Here is a 13,831-nt window from a genome sequence, read left to right as displayed (position 1 = left end):
TGCAGATATTAAAAGGTTGGGTAGTACATATTTTTTGAGAACAGAAGTAGAGTAGAGATAGGAGTTAACTTCTGGTCATTCCAGAAGCATTCCCACTAAGCATGGCTGAGTATAATTTCTAAGTAGAGTTAGGAGAAAGCCCACTGAGCACTGCTAAAAATAGACCAAATGCACCTGCAGCCCACCACTTTCCAAACCCATCCAACTTTATTTAAATGGTAGGCTTTCTAAACATTTTTTTCCTGTTTTTATAACATTTATTTGGCATATTTGTTAAGAGTTTCAGTGTGTTTGGACTGGAGAGTTAGTACAATGGGTAAATCATTTGCCTTGCTCATGGTTTACCTCATTCAATCCCCACTATCCCCTATTGTTTCTCTGAGCCCTGCCAAGGGTGATCCATGAGCACAGAGCCAGGAGTATGTTCCTGTGCACAGCCAGGATGTGACCAAAAAACAAAACAAAAAAAACCCCAAAAAAAAATAAAACCACCATAATCCAACAACAGCAACAACATCAATAACAAAATTTTAATTTGCTTCCATTGTTCTAAATATTATGATCCAGTTGCTATTTCTACTTATTGGGTCACAGCTATGGGTCTGCACTTCTCCAAAAACTAGAGAAATGCAAAGAAAAATACAAAGTCCCCATCTTCAAGGATAAGAACCTACCATTGGTCACCAGTATATTCATTAAATGACTTCATTTAAATGACATCAGCTTTGGCTTACTAACTCTAAGCATAGCTTTTCTCGTAGATGTTCCAATGATATTGGTGCTGGTGCTAAAATACCTAGATGTTCTAAATTTTTTCCTGTCTTGTGTATGTCTTTTCCTTCATTCTCAGAAGTCATTAATACTATGATTAAGAAGAACTCCAAGCTACATTGATTGTTCTTCAAGTTTCCTCGCTCAGTTCCTTCAAGAAATCAGAAGAAATACAGTCATCAGTGGCCCCAAGGAACAGTCTATTCCTCCTATATCAGGTGCCTACATTTGGTAAATGTCAGATGATTCAGCTCATGGTGGGTGGTGTTGGTATCATTTCTTTATTACCTAGTATCACACTCAAGAAAAGGAAGCTGACTACCATCCTATGAACAGGGTCTGAAACTGAAAATGGGATGGCCCAACTTGATTTCAGCTCCCTGGAAGTGGAAATTTGAGGGCTTCCAACTTAGTGTGCATATTTCTAGCAAAGATCCAATTTACTAAAAACAGAGAATTTAGGAAAGTATTTAACTTCTGGGAAGAGAAGTATTATGAAACTACACATATAAATAGTAATTCTTAGAAAATTAATAGATAGAATCACTTGTCAGTTAAACAGAATGAGGTAGCGTATTGTACTGGTAAGGCTAGACTCCAAAATAGAAAAATCTTACAATGGATTAATGCAGACATTTTATGTTAAAACCAATCTTTCTATCCCAAATAACAGACACAATGTCTGTGTATGCATTATGTACACATATACGCCATTTATAGAACACAATCCATATATACATATACACACAACACATATACATCATAGACCACATGTCTGTATGTGTACAGAAAAGCTACATATTCTACTGATAATGATTATTCTCAGGTAGGTGGTCCAAGAAAACTTAATCTAATGATTAACTCAAATTAATTGACTCAAATTAATCTAATAATCAAAATCAAAATTTTAAGAGGAATGTTTAATTTATAAATTTTAATAAAAATTAATTTTTAAAGACAAAGACAAAGACAACTAATTATTTTAGTGGCAAATATTACCTATGACTTTTGTTTGTTTGTTTTTTTGGCCACACCCGGTGATACTCAGGGGTTACTCCTGGCTATGCGCTCAGAAATTGCTCTTGGCTTGGGGGAACATTTGGGCGCTGGGGGATTGAATCGTGATCTCCTAGGTTAGCCGCATACAAGGCAAATGCTCTACCGCTGTGCCACCATTCTGGCTCCTACCTATGACTTTTGCTTGTTTGTTTGTTTTGGGGACACACCTGCAGTGCTCAGAGGTTATTCCTAATTGCACTCAGGAATCATTCCTGGCAGGCTCAGGGGACCATATGGAATTGAACCTGGGTTAGTTGTGTACAAGACAAATGCCGTACCTGTTTTATTATCATTCTGGCCACTTTACCTGTGACTTCTATTTTACTTATTTGGTTTTTGAGGCAGGTGCTCTCAGGCATCACTCCTGGCAATGCTTGGGGGACCATTTGGGGCTCTGGGAATCAAACCTAGGTCAGCCACAATCAAGACAAGCACCAATCTGCTGTTGGTTGCTTGCTGTGGCTGTTCAGGTAACTTTTATGAAAACAGGGCATTAGCCTCCTGATCAACCAATAAACAAGCAATTTCTATTCATTTTTAGGTATATATTTGAAACTCACACCTCGCAGAGTTATTGTGCAAAGAAAAGTAAGCCAGGGATGTGAGGGTGATATGGCTGTAACATCTGTCACTCCATTGATCCCCAGGAATTCAGCTGATCTGCCTGTCTAGGTGGGTGTCCTCTTCCTCTCTCACAGCTCCTGAAACTGCTTATTAGGTCAAAGAGGACTGCTTTCCTTGAGTAAGTTTGTTCCTCTGCTAGAATCTCCAAATGAGCTTTCAAGGCTCATTTGTAGGAGAATATAGGTAGTTAAGCTTCCAAGACTCCAAACACATCCAAATGAGAGGCTGCACTTAGCAGTCTGCCTTAAAAAAATGAAAGAGAGAGGGAGGGAGAGAAAGAAGAAATAAAAGAAAGAAAAATAGAGAAAGAAAGAGAGAGAAAGAAAGAAAGAAAAATAAAGAGAGAAAGTAAGAAAGAGAAAGAAGAAAGAAAAAGAAAGAGAAAGAAGAAAGAAAAAAGAAAAAGAGAAAGAAGAAAGAAAGAAATAAAGAAAGAAAGAGAGAGAAAGAGAGAAAGAGAAAGAGAAAGGAAGGAAGGAAGAAAGAAAGAAGAAAGAAAGAAAGAAAGAAAGGAAAGAAAGGAAGGAAGGAAGGAAGAAAGGAAGAAAGGAAGAAAGGAAGAAGAAAGGAAGAAAGGAAAAGAAAGAAGTAAGCCAAATAATGCTGGAACTGAATTTACTCAATAGGTCTTCCTTATTTGGATTTAACCAATAGTGTCAATGTTTGATAAGTCTAAATACCTTAAATTGGGGGGGGGTGCTTTCTGTTTTAAAAGCGTTTTAATTTGTCTAAGAGTTGTGTCTCATAGGCAGGCCTAGATTTGTTTCACTGATTAGAAAATGGGGGTTTAGAAAATTTAAGTGATGGGGCTGGAGCGATAATATAGTAGGTAGAGTATACCTTGCATGCAGCTCACTCGGGCTTGATCCTTGGCATCCTATATAGTCTCCTGTGAAATATTAGGTTGAGTATTCCACAAACTCCAGCAAGGAAGCGAGATTCCCATGCCCCCAATCTGGATAGGACGAGAGACATGAATCCGCTAGTAATTCCAAAGGAGGAAATAATCCACACATGATTGGGAAAGAACAACAGGCCAAGAGCCCACATCACAAGCTGAACACCCACAAGTCAGTAGCTACACCGCCAGGCAGAATGGCTAGCCAAGATGGCAGCTTTCCCTCCTGTGTTCTTAGTGGGAAAGCAAAGTGAAAGCCAGCTGATACCAACAGTCTCCCAAGCATTACCAGGCATAACTCCTTAGTATAGAGCCAGAAACCCCTGAGTATCACTGAGTGAGGCCCAACCCTTTCCAGTCCTCCTCCCAGCCCAAAATTTTTTTAATTTTAGGCCACACCTGGTGATGCTCAGGGGATATTCCTTACTCTGCACTCAGGAGTCACTCCTGGCAAGCATAGGTGACCATTTGGGTGACCAACTGTGCTATTGCTTCTGCCACATCCCTCAAAAATGTTAAGACTTAAGGTTACAGTTTGTAAAGGCCCTATATTTCCCTGAGCTGTTATTTAATTTCTCCAACCTCAAGAAATACAGCTCTAGGGGCTGGAGTGATAGTATAATAGATAGAGCATTTGCATTGAATGTGCCAGGTATGGTCCCAAAACAAAACAAAACAAAACAAAAAAGAGAAATACAACTCTAATAGTCATAATAGCTTTCAGGCCCTCAGTTTCTTAATGGCAATCCCAGATCACACTTCCACCTTGAACCTGTTGGATTGACTCAAATTCCAATTCCAATTTCATTACATATGCATTACTCCAAGATCCAGTTAATAGCAAGTTTTCTGCCTAGAAAGCCATTCACCCCATATTCACTTGTAAGTAACAGACAGCATGATGCTGAACCTGCTGCCATATCCCTGTAGCATGACACTGAAGACCTGGTACATAGTTTTATCCTATGAACTTTCTATATTTGCTCTATATTTTATCTCCCAACCAAAAACAGAGTTTCTTATTCTCACTTATACTGACCACATAATCAATATATGCATTTCATCAGTTTCTTCAGCCTCATAATGTAGGCTGAATAGACAAACTTAGGAGGAGCAAACCTTTTTTTTTTTTAATTACTGGAAGAACCTAAATTTTGGCTGCCCAGCCAGGAACGTCGCTATTCAAGGTTAGTTGCAATTTTTATAGGACAATGCAACCTCATCCTCGCTTGAGGGTTTGAGATGGTCCTTTAGGCTTTTTTTTTTTTTTTAGGCCCAATAAGAATAGGAAAAAAATTAAAAGTCAGGCGATGAAAAACTAAGTAGGTCAATAACACATAATATCATATCCTAACTTAACAAAACTAATTTAGACCATGTAGGTCATATGTAGATAACTAGTAGAATAAATTGTTCAATGAACCTGCTACATTGTAAAAAAAAATTCTGCAAATCAAACCTAACTATAACCCAGGACTGAAAAACTAGGTTACATGAAATACTCCAAAGCATAAACCATTAAGCTCACAATTAGGTGCTAATAAATAGGCTTAAGTTGTCAACCAGACTCCTATAGGCATGAAATAATGATTCTCTTTTGAACAATTGTATTCTCCTAGGGTGGGGAGCACCATTCCTGGTGATACTGCATTTCCAGGTCAATACACGGAACGGATGGAGTAAGCTTCTTTTCCATTTCCTAGTGCCAAAAATTCATTTAATATATTGTTGTCAGATAGATGATGTATTAGATATTAAACTGATAAGAACAGATACTACACTTGAACTTAGCCAGAAGGCTGAGGAGTGATCAGATGAATATATCCTATGAAAATACACATTTCTAAAAATAAGCAGTCTTCCTCCTCATCCCTCCAAACTGGTTTCTTCTACAATCTTTGTTTTAGGACTTACTCCTGACTCTGCTAAAGGATCACTCCTGGTGGTGCTTAGGGGAGCAGATGGGATTTTGGGGATTGATTCTGCATGGCTCTATGCAAGGGAGGCATTTTATTTGCTATGTTATATAGCTTCCTCTATAATATTTTCTGTTCATTTCAGGGATACACCTAACTGTACTTGGAGCTCAGGGGGTCAGTCCTGGGGTCACTCTGGGGTCACAGCAGGACCCCCCCAAAAAAAACCCAAATAAAGCCATGCCAGTCTCATCTTGGTCTCTGTGTTATGTTTTGTATAGAAGGGGCATGACATGAAGTCCCTCTCAGATGTAAAGGGGCTCTTAGATGTAAAGCATGCTCTGCAGTACTTGGAGCATTCTCTCCAGCTTCCCTTCTCTTAGTCAACTGTATTTCAATAACAACAGTTTGAAAATCTTGTCTTAAAGTCACTGTTTTCCTTTTGTATCCTTTAGCAAAACTCGCTGATTCTGCTTTCATATTCCACCCAAAGGCTGGAGATATGCCTATGGTTTGCAAATTGGAAGCTTGGTTTTGATCATCAGTAACACATGATCCCTTAAAAGCATTCTGAACTCATTTCCAGGAGTGATCTCTGAGTTCTGAACTAGGAAGAGGTCTTCAGTGCAGCTGGATGTGTCTGCTAAAACCATGCCACCATCATGACAAACAGGATCTCCTTCAACAAATTCCTCCCAGAGGTCAACCATTTCTTACCATCTCTATTGCTACCTCCCTGGTCCAGTTACCTGTCAGCTGTCTCTGTCACATGTGTCATTAGAATGGCTTCTATTTCCATCATCTTACAATAGCCCTTAGTACTCAAGTTCTTTCCAAAGGAGGAGCCAATGTGTCTTACAGCCACTTGGGTAAACTCTATCATTTCTTCATCTCAAAAAGTTTCCAAGTTAGTTTAGCTCACACTAAGCAAAATCCAGAGTACTTAATCTTCAAGGTTTCCATGACCTCATTTCTCTAAGTCTTCCTCCTGGCACACACTTTTCTAGATTTACTTTGTCCCTGAAGTCTTTGACTCTCCCTGAAGTATTCTTTCTGGCATCATGGTCAGCATGCTTATTTCTTTCAAGCTTTTACATCAATGTTACTTTAGCAGGAAAGCATTAAAAACTGCAGGCACTACCCATCCTGTCAGCATACACGCGCACGCATGCACACACACACACACACACACACACACACACACACACACACACACACACTTTTCTGTACCTACCTTCCTGTTACAGTTTTTCCTCTGCTCTGATTTATTTTTTTCTCTATAGTTAAACTATGTCTCAGTGCACTACTTATTGTACTTGTTCTGTTGTCCCAACTTCCTTTCTAGCATCCCATAAGGTCCCCTCAGCCTGCCAGGAGCGATTTCGGAGTGCAGAGCCAGGAATAAACCCTGAGCCAGTGAGTGTGACCCAAAACCCCAGCTTCCCCCCAAAAAAATTGAAGAGAAGAGATGGACAGACAACTTTCTTAAAGAGGACGTGCACATAGATGGCCAATAGGCAAATGAAAAGTATTCATAGTCACTTCTTTAAAAACTAAAAATTCATGGGCAAGGGCAATAGTGGCATTTACCTTGCACACAGCCAACCCTGGTTCAATCCCTAGTTTGAGGAAAATTGATGGAAATCTGGGAATATAAAGGAAATTGGCAGAGATTTAAGGGCAAAAAAGGGGAGCAGGGGCCAGGAAGGTGGCGCTAGAGGTAAGGTGTCTGCCTTACAAGCACTAGCCAAGGAACGGACCGCGGTTCGATCCCCCAGCGTCCCATATGGTCCCCCCAAGTCAGGGGCGATTTCTGAGCACATAGCCAGGTGTAACCCCTGAGCGTCAAACGGGTGTGGCCCAAAAGCCAAAGGAAAAAAAAAGGGGAGCAAAGGAAGATAATGAAGAATTTTGAGTACAAGAAAGGCCTGAATCAACAGAGCATAGAAATCAAAGCAGAACTGTTAGTTTAGTACAAGAGTCTTTGTTCTTCAAAGCCACAACAACCTTAACTAACTGAAATTTCATTTGTATAAGTCTGCTTGCTTATGTGCTTCAGCATTAGAAGACATTAAAAACTGGAGTGGCAATAGTAGGGCATTTGCCTAGCTTGTGGCTGGCCCAGTTTGGAATCCTATATGGTTCTCTGAGGCTGCCAGGAGCACAGAGCCTGAGTGCTGCTGGTGTGGCCCAGAAACCAAAACCAACCAAGCCAATAAAAAAACTGGAATGTGTTAGGTTACACATTATTTTTCCTAAAACAAAGATTATCTCTGTTCCTTTGCATGTTTGTTTACAACTTGGATTAACCCCAAAACAGAGATTGTCTTACTTGTAAACCAGGGTGGGACTGGCTCAGGATAGCCTGAGCTATTTTTCCTTACTCTGTCCTTACTGCCCCACTCAGGGGTGGTTTCTGTACTCAGTAAAAGTGGCAGCTCTGGCAGGTAGCTTAGTGGAGATAAGAGGGAGAAGACTGCCAGATTTTACATGTTTCACCATAAGCCTGGTTTGAATTATTTCATACATGACCCCATTCAGACTTGTTCACCTGGGGTTGGAGATAAGGAACATGGGGTGATTTTATTGGAGTGGATCCTTTGATGCCAGAGTTATCAGGACTACCTGAACTTGTTGGAGCTCAAATAAACTCCTTTCTCTTCTACCTACCTTGGGCTGCAATCTCTATTCTTTGAGCCTTTCCTAACATCAGCATCTTATATGGTCCCTGGTGTTCTGGCAGGAATTATCCCTAAATATTAGCCCTGAGCAGTCAAGTGTGGCCCCGAACTTCCCACAACAAAGTAAACAAACAAAACCCTAAAACTCACACCTCTATATGATCCAGTGATCCCACTTTTTGTCATCTACCTCCCAAACATGAGAATTTTAGAAGGAAAAGAAAAGTATGCATATCAATTGTACATAGCAGTGCTAAGGACTATAGCCATACATAATATGGAAACAACCCCAATGTCCAACAACTGATAAGGGAATAAAGTTGTGGTAGTTGGCACCAAATGGAATACTATGCAGATATAACAAAATGAAATCATGCAACTGCCTGCAAGGTGAATGAAACAGGAAGGTGTCAGGTTCATGGATCAGAGGGAGAAGGGCCAAATACTGTATGATCTCATTCGTCTGTAGCATATACCAAAAAAAAGGGGGTGGTGGTGGGAGTAAGCAGTATCTTTGATTGCAAAACTGAGAGCACCAAGCAGTATTGGGAAGGCGGAGGTGAAAAAGCAAGAAGTGGCCTTGTGATGAACAAGAACAGAGATGGCAAGTCTTGAGCACTTCTGTGGTGGCTAGGCTGCAGTTCCTTGGTTCATCAATAACCATAAGCGTTTATGCAGTTTTAATCAGGATACCTTGAGGGAAAAATAAAAGCAACAAACGAACCCACTTCTAGAAGCCACCAATCCAAGTTCAAAAAATGCCCCAAATAGTTTGAACGATATTGAGTTTTTTTTTTTCCTTCTCGGGGGAGGGAAGCCAATAAAAAGTATGACTAGACTCGTGCTCCGTGTGACTCCAGGGTTTCCCCATTTCCTTCCCGCAGCCTGGGGGTGGCGTGGCTGTGCCCTCATTTTTGTCATCTGAGCTGGAATCCCGGGTTTCTCCTGAGAGGGCAGCAGCGAAGCGTCTAGGAGACGCTCCAATTTGCACCCGGGGGAATTAAAGGAGAGAGACAGACACGCACACACAGAAGGAGAGACAGAGAAAGAGAGAGAAAGTCCGAGCAGAGCCCGCGCCCCCCACAAAACCCAAGCGCTGGGGAGCGCGCGGCGGTGCCCAGCCCGGCGGCACTGCCTGCCACGCGTCTGCCCGCAGCTTCGCCCGTGACCGCGGCCGCGGCGTGATGCGCACGGACCGGCTCCAGGACGCCCGCCAGGTGGCCGCGCTCCCGCCGCGCTCGCTTTCGGCCGCGGCGTTGCCCCAGTCGCCGGTGGGGCTCCTCGCTCCCCATGGGGCTGCGGGACTGGCTGAGAACCGTGTGTAGCTGTTGTCGCTGCAAGTGCCTGGACCCGGAGCCCGGGACGCCCGAGAAGGAGCCCTTGATCAGGTGAGGCCGCCGGGCGAGGAGGAAATCCTGCGTTACTTGATGGCCGGAGTGAGGATACTTGGTTTTTAGAGTATATTTTTTTTTTTTTTTTGTGGAGGCATCTGGGACTTAGATGGAGGCTCCTGGAAAGTCTACCTACCTGAACCCACGCCCCCCCCCTGCAAAAAAAAAAAAATATATATATATATATATATCTGGGGACTGTGTTCCCAGAGATAGTTGGCAAAGGTGACTCTCGTCTTTCATTGGTACACAGATTTCAGGACTTTGAGTTTCTCTTTCACCCAGGAAAAGCAGGCAATCAATGCTTTGACACTCAATTCTACTAACCAAAGTAAGATATTTCAGACACTGAGCATGAGGAACTAAAAATCATAAATGATAATGAGAGAGAGAGAGAGAGAGAGAGAGAGAGAGAGAGAGAGAGAGAGAGAGAGAGAGAGAGAGAGAGAGAGAGGTGTAGTAAGTAGTTAAGGTGCTAGTCTTGCACACAGTCGATCCAGACTCCATCTCTGTTATCCATTAAGATAATAGAGCCCTTCTGGACCGATCCCCAAGGGACAAGAGCCAGGCGTGAACCTTGATATCACCAGGTGTGGCCCAAACCCCATCCCACCCAAATTCCTTTCCTGTTGTCCCATAGGACAGCCTAGTCCCAGGGTAGGCTGTGAACTGTGAGGATATGTTTCCTTAAACAGTGTGCTAACTAAAGAAGTGGTTCAGTGCTTTGAAGCTAGGATATATATTTATATAATGTATTACTATAATAAATTATTAAATTGTATTTAATATAACATAATTTATATTTGATATATTATATATAATATATAATCATATATAAGTATACTTCAGTCTTACAATTGTACAACATCCTTCACCTATGAACATTTCCCACCACTAAAGTCTTTGGTTTCCCTCCCCCTCCCTCTTGCCTGCCTCTGGGACAAGCATTTTGCTCCCCTCTCTCTCTCTCTCTCTCTCTCCTCTCTCTCTCTCCATCTCACTCTCTCTCTCTCTCTCTCTCTCTCTCTCCCTCTCTCTCCCTGCCCCCTTTTCCTTTTTAGACATTATGGTTTGCACAATTTTAAATGAAGGGGTCCTGGGTACTGTGCATAATTACTTTATCTCTATCCTACACACACTTATTGTTGTGATCAGTTCCAATTCATGATCATAAGTCTATATGGTCCCTTTTTCCTCTATTCTAGCTGTACTGCTCCACTCTTTATGACAAGCTTCCTACCACAATACTGGTCCTTTGCCCTTCCTCTCTATTGTCTCCGGATATTATTACCACATGATCTTTTTTTTTTTTTTATATTATTCCGCAATGAGGGAGTTTATTCTGTCTATTCTCTCCCACTGATTCATTTCACTCAGCATGATACTCACCATATCTAGTCATGTAATAAGCACATTTCATGGCATCCATTTTTCCTAACAGCTACGATAATATTTCATAGTGTGGAAATGTACCACAGTTTTTTATTCACTCATCTGTTTTTCAGGCACTTTGGGTTGTACTTGGGTTGTTTTCAGATTCTTGCTGTTGTAAATAGTGGCTGCATAATACAGTAATGCCATACTGCACTCCTATGTCAATCTCAGAGCTATTTATGCTGTAGCTTTTATATCTCAACTCTGCTGGCAAGAAATTGAGATCCTTCAAGGTGCGGTTGACCTGCAGGTAGCTAGTACCAAGTAGCTGGGTCCAGCCTTGGATAAGCAAATACTTGAGTTGTGTTTCTTATGATGGATGTGAGTGATACACTAAGGCTTTCACATTTTAAAGCCTGACTTACCTTTTCTCACTCTACTAAGTCCAAACATTTCCCTTGACTTCTGAAATCTTACACAATACCTTCCTACCAGTCCTCCTCATTTTCCAACACATTAAGCACATTTAAGCAAAGTTATACCTTTGATTTTAGTCAGACAGTCCAGCTATATTTCCTCCCTGCTTAACTCCAGGAGGGACCATTTTCCTTCTGCTCCTCCCACAGTTGGTTCTCAAGGCCCCTCAAGCAGTCTTCTTTAATTATTTTGCTCTTATATCCTTGCCTAGGGGTTAACATTGAATTTATTCTCTATCACTTCCTGTTCATTGAACACCAATATATACATGGTGTTATACATATATAACATGTTATATAATATACATATATATAATGTAAAATCATACACACAAAAAACACAAAATTATTCTTGCTAATGGTAAGGTTATTAGATTATCATGGCTGCAGAGACCTAGCAATAAACTACTATAACCTTAAAAGTTGGGGTAACAATCTAGAATTCCCTAGTTGGTGGATGCATATTCAATAGCCCTTGTTTGTAATAATATGAAACACTCACTCCTTTAATTCTTTCTTTAGACCATGGGTCTATGCAAATCCTTTTGTTTTGTTTTTGTTTTTGTTTTTGGGCCACTCCTGGCAGCACTCAGAGGTTACTTCTGGCCTCTGCACTCAAATTTCTCCTGGTAGGTTCAGGGGATCATATGGGATGCTGGGGATTGAATTCGGCAAGAGCACTCTCATGCTGTGCTAACGCTCCAGTCTGATGCATTTAGTCTATTTTGAATTGCTATTTGAGTCAATAGTTTAATGCTTAAAATTTCCCACCTTTTTCCTACCCCCCCCCCCAAGTGTAACTGGTATTAGCATTGAGACAGCATTGCATACGTACTGTGAATTGATTGCCTGGGTTAAATTAAATGCCTGGGTAACCAACCTAAGCTTTGAAATTTATTTGTGCTTTCATTTCCTCCTCTGTAAAGTGGGATGATAATTGACTGTACTTCTTAGGGTGGCAGTGACACATGAAAGGGGAATCTATGTAAAGTGCTGGTAGAGTGGGGCATTCAAAACATTATAGGGATTAATTACCATTGTCAGTCATTTCTGTGGGAAGAACAGTGAGTGTGTGTGTGTGTGTGAGATGTGTGTGCGTGTGCATGCATTTGTGTTACTTGTATGTTTATTCTACTATAAGTTATCAGGCCTAATATCTTTTATTGTATGTGGTCCCTTGAAAACTTTTTAAAATGAAAATTACTATTTTTTTTTAGTAAGTTTACAAAGTTGTATGATCATCACTATCTAGCTTGGAACATTTTGTCATTCCAAAAAAATACCAGATACATGAGTGTCATTCTCTTTTGCTTCTATCAACCTTTCCATTCCCCAGGCAATGATTGCTTTGCTCTGACTGTATAGATTTGTCCATTTTGGATATTTTGTATGAGTGGAATCTTGCAAATGAAGCTTTTTCATCAGGTTTCCTCCCTTCCCTTCCCTTCCCTTCCCTTCCCTTCCTTCCCTTCCCTTCCCTTCCCTTCCCTTCCCTTCCCTCCCTTCCCTTCCCTTCCCTCCCTTCCCTTCCCTTCCTTCCCTTTCCCTTCCCTCCCCTTCCCTTCCCTTCCCTTCCCTCCCCTCCCTTCCCTCCCCTCCCCTTCCCTCCCCTCCCCTCCCCTTCCCTTCCCTTCCCTCCCCTCCCTCCCCTCCCTCCCCTCCCCTCCCTCCCCCTCACCTCCCTTTCTCCCCCTTCCCCTTCCCTCCCCTCCCCTCCCCTCCCCTCCCTTCCCCTTCCCCTCCCCCCCCCCCTTCCCCTCCCCTCCCTTCCCCTTCCCCTCCCCTTCCCCTCCCCTTCCCCTCCCCCTCCCCTCCCCCCTCCCCCTCCCCTCCCCCTCCCCTTCCCCTCCCCTTCCCCCTCCCCTCCCCCCCTCCTCCCCTCCCCTTCCCCTCCCCTTCCCCCTCCCCTCCCCTCCCCTCCTCCCCTCCCCTTCCCCTCCCCTCCTCCCCTCCCCTTCCCCTCCCCTCCCCCCCTCCCCTCCCCTCCCCTCCCTTCCCCTCCCCCTCCCCTCCCCCTCCCCTCCCCTTCCCCTCCCTTCCCCTCCCCTTCCCCCTCCCCCTCCCCTCCCCCTCCCTTCCCCCTTCCCTCCCCTCCCCTTCCCCCTCCCCTCCCCTCCCGTTCCCCTCCCCTCCCCTTCCCCCTCCCCTCCCCTCCTCCCCTCCCCTTCCCCCCTCCCCTCCCCTCCCCTTCCCTCCCCTTCCCCCTCCCCTCCCCTCCCCTCCTCCCCTCCCCTCCCCTCCCCTTCCCCCTCCCCTCCCCTCCCCTCCCCTCCCCTTCCCCTCCCCTCCCCTCCCCCCTCCCCTCCCCTCCCCTTCCCTTCCCCTCCCCTCCCCTCCCTTCCTCTTCCTTCCTTCCTTCCTTCCTTCCTTCCTTCCTTCCTTCCTTCCCTTCCTTCCTTCCTTCCTTCCTTCCTTCTTTCCTTCCTTCCCCCTCCCCTTCCCCTCCCCTTCCCCTTCCCCTCCCCTTTCCCCTCCCCTTCCCCTTCCCCTCCCCCTTCCCCTCCCCTCCCCCTCCCCTTCCCCTCCCCTCCCCCTCCCCTCCCCCTTCCCCTCCCCTCCCCTCCCCTTTCCCTTCCCCCTCCCCTCCCCTTCCCCTTTCCCCTCCCTTCCCCCTCCCTTCCCTTCCCCTCCCCTCCCCTCC

At 43.7% G+C, this 13,831-nt stretch overlaps 1 non-coding gene across 1 annotated transcript; it reads right to left on the bottom strand.

The window, feature by feature from the left end:
* Positions 1-4,972: 4,972 nt before the first annotated feature.
* On the bottom strand, positions 4,973-5,163 carry LOC126033853 (U2 spliceosomal RNA). Its single transcript, XR_007490684.1, has one exon. It is a non-coding gene; the product is annotated as a U2 spliceosomal RNA (small nuclear RNA).
* Between the last annotated feature and the right edge of the window lie 8,668 nt (positions 5,164-13,831).

The sequence above is a fragment of the Suncus etruscus genome, chromosome 1 (assembly GCF_024139225.1).
Source record: "Suncus etruscus isolate mSunEtr1 chromosome 1, mSunEtr1.pri.cur, whole genome shotgun sequence".
NCBI lineage: Eukaryota > Metazoa > Chordata > Mammalia > Eulipotyphla > Soricidae > Suncus > Suncus etruscus.
This window is presented reverse-complemented; position numbering and strand designations above follow the sequence as displayed.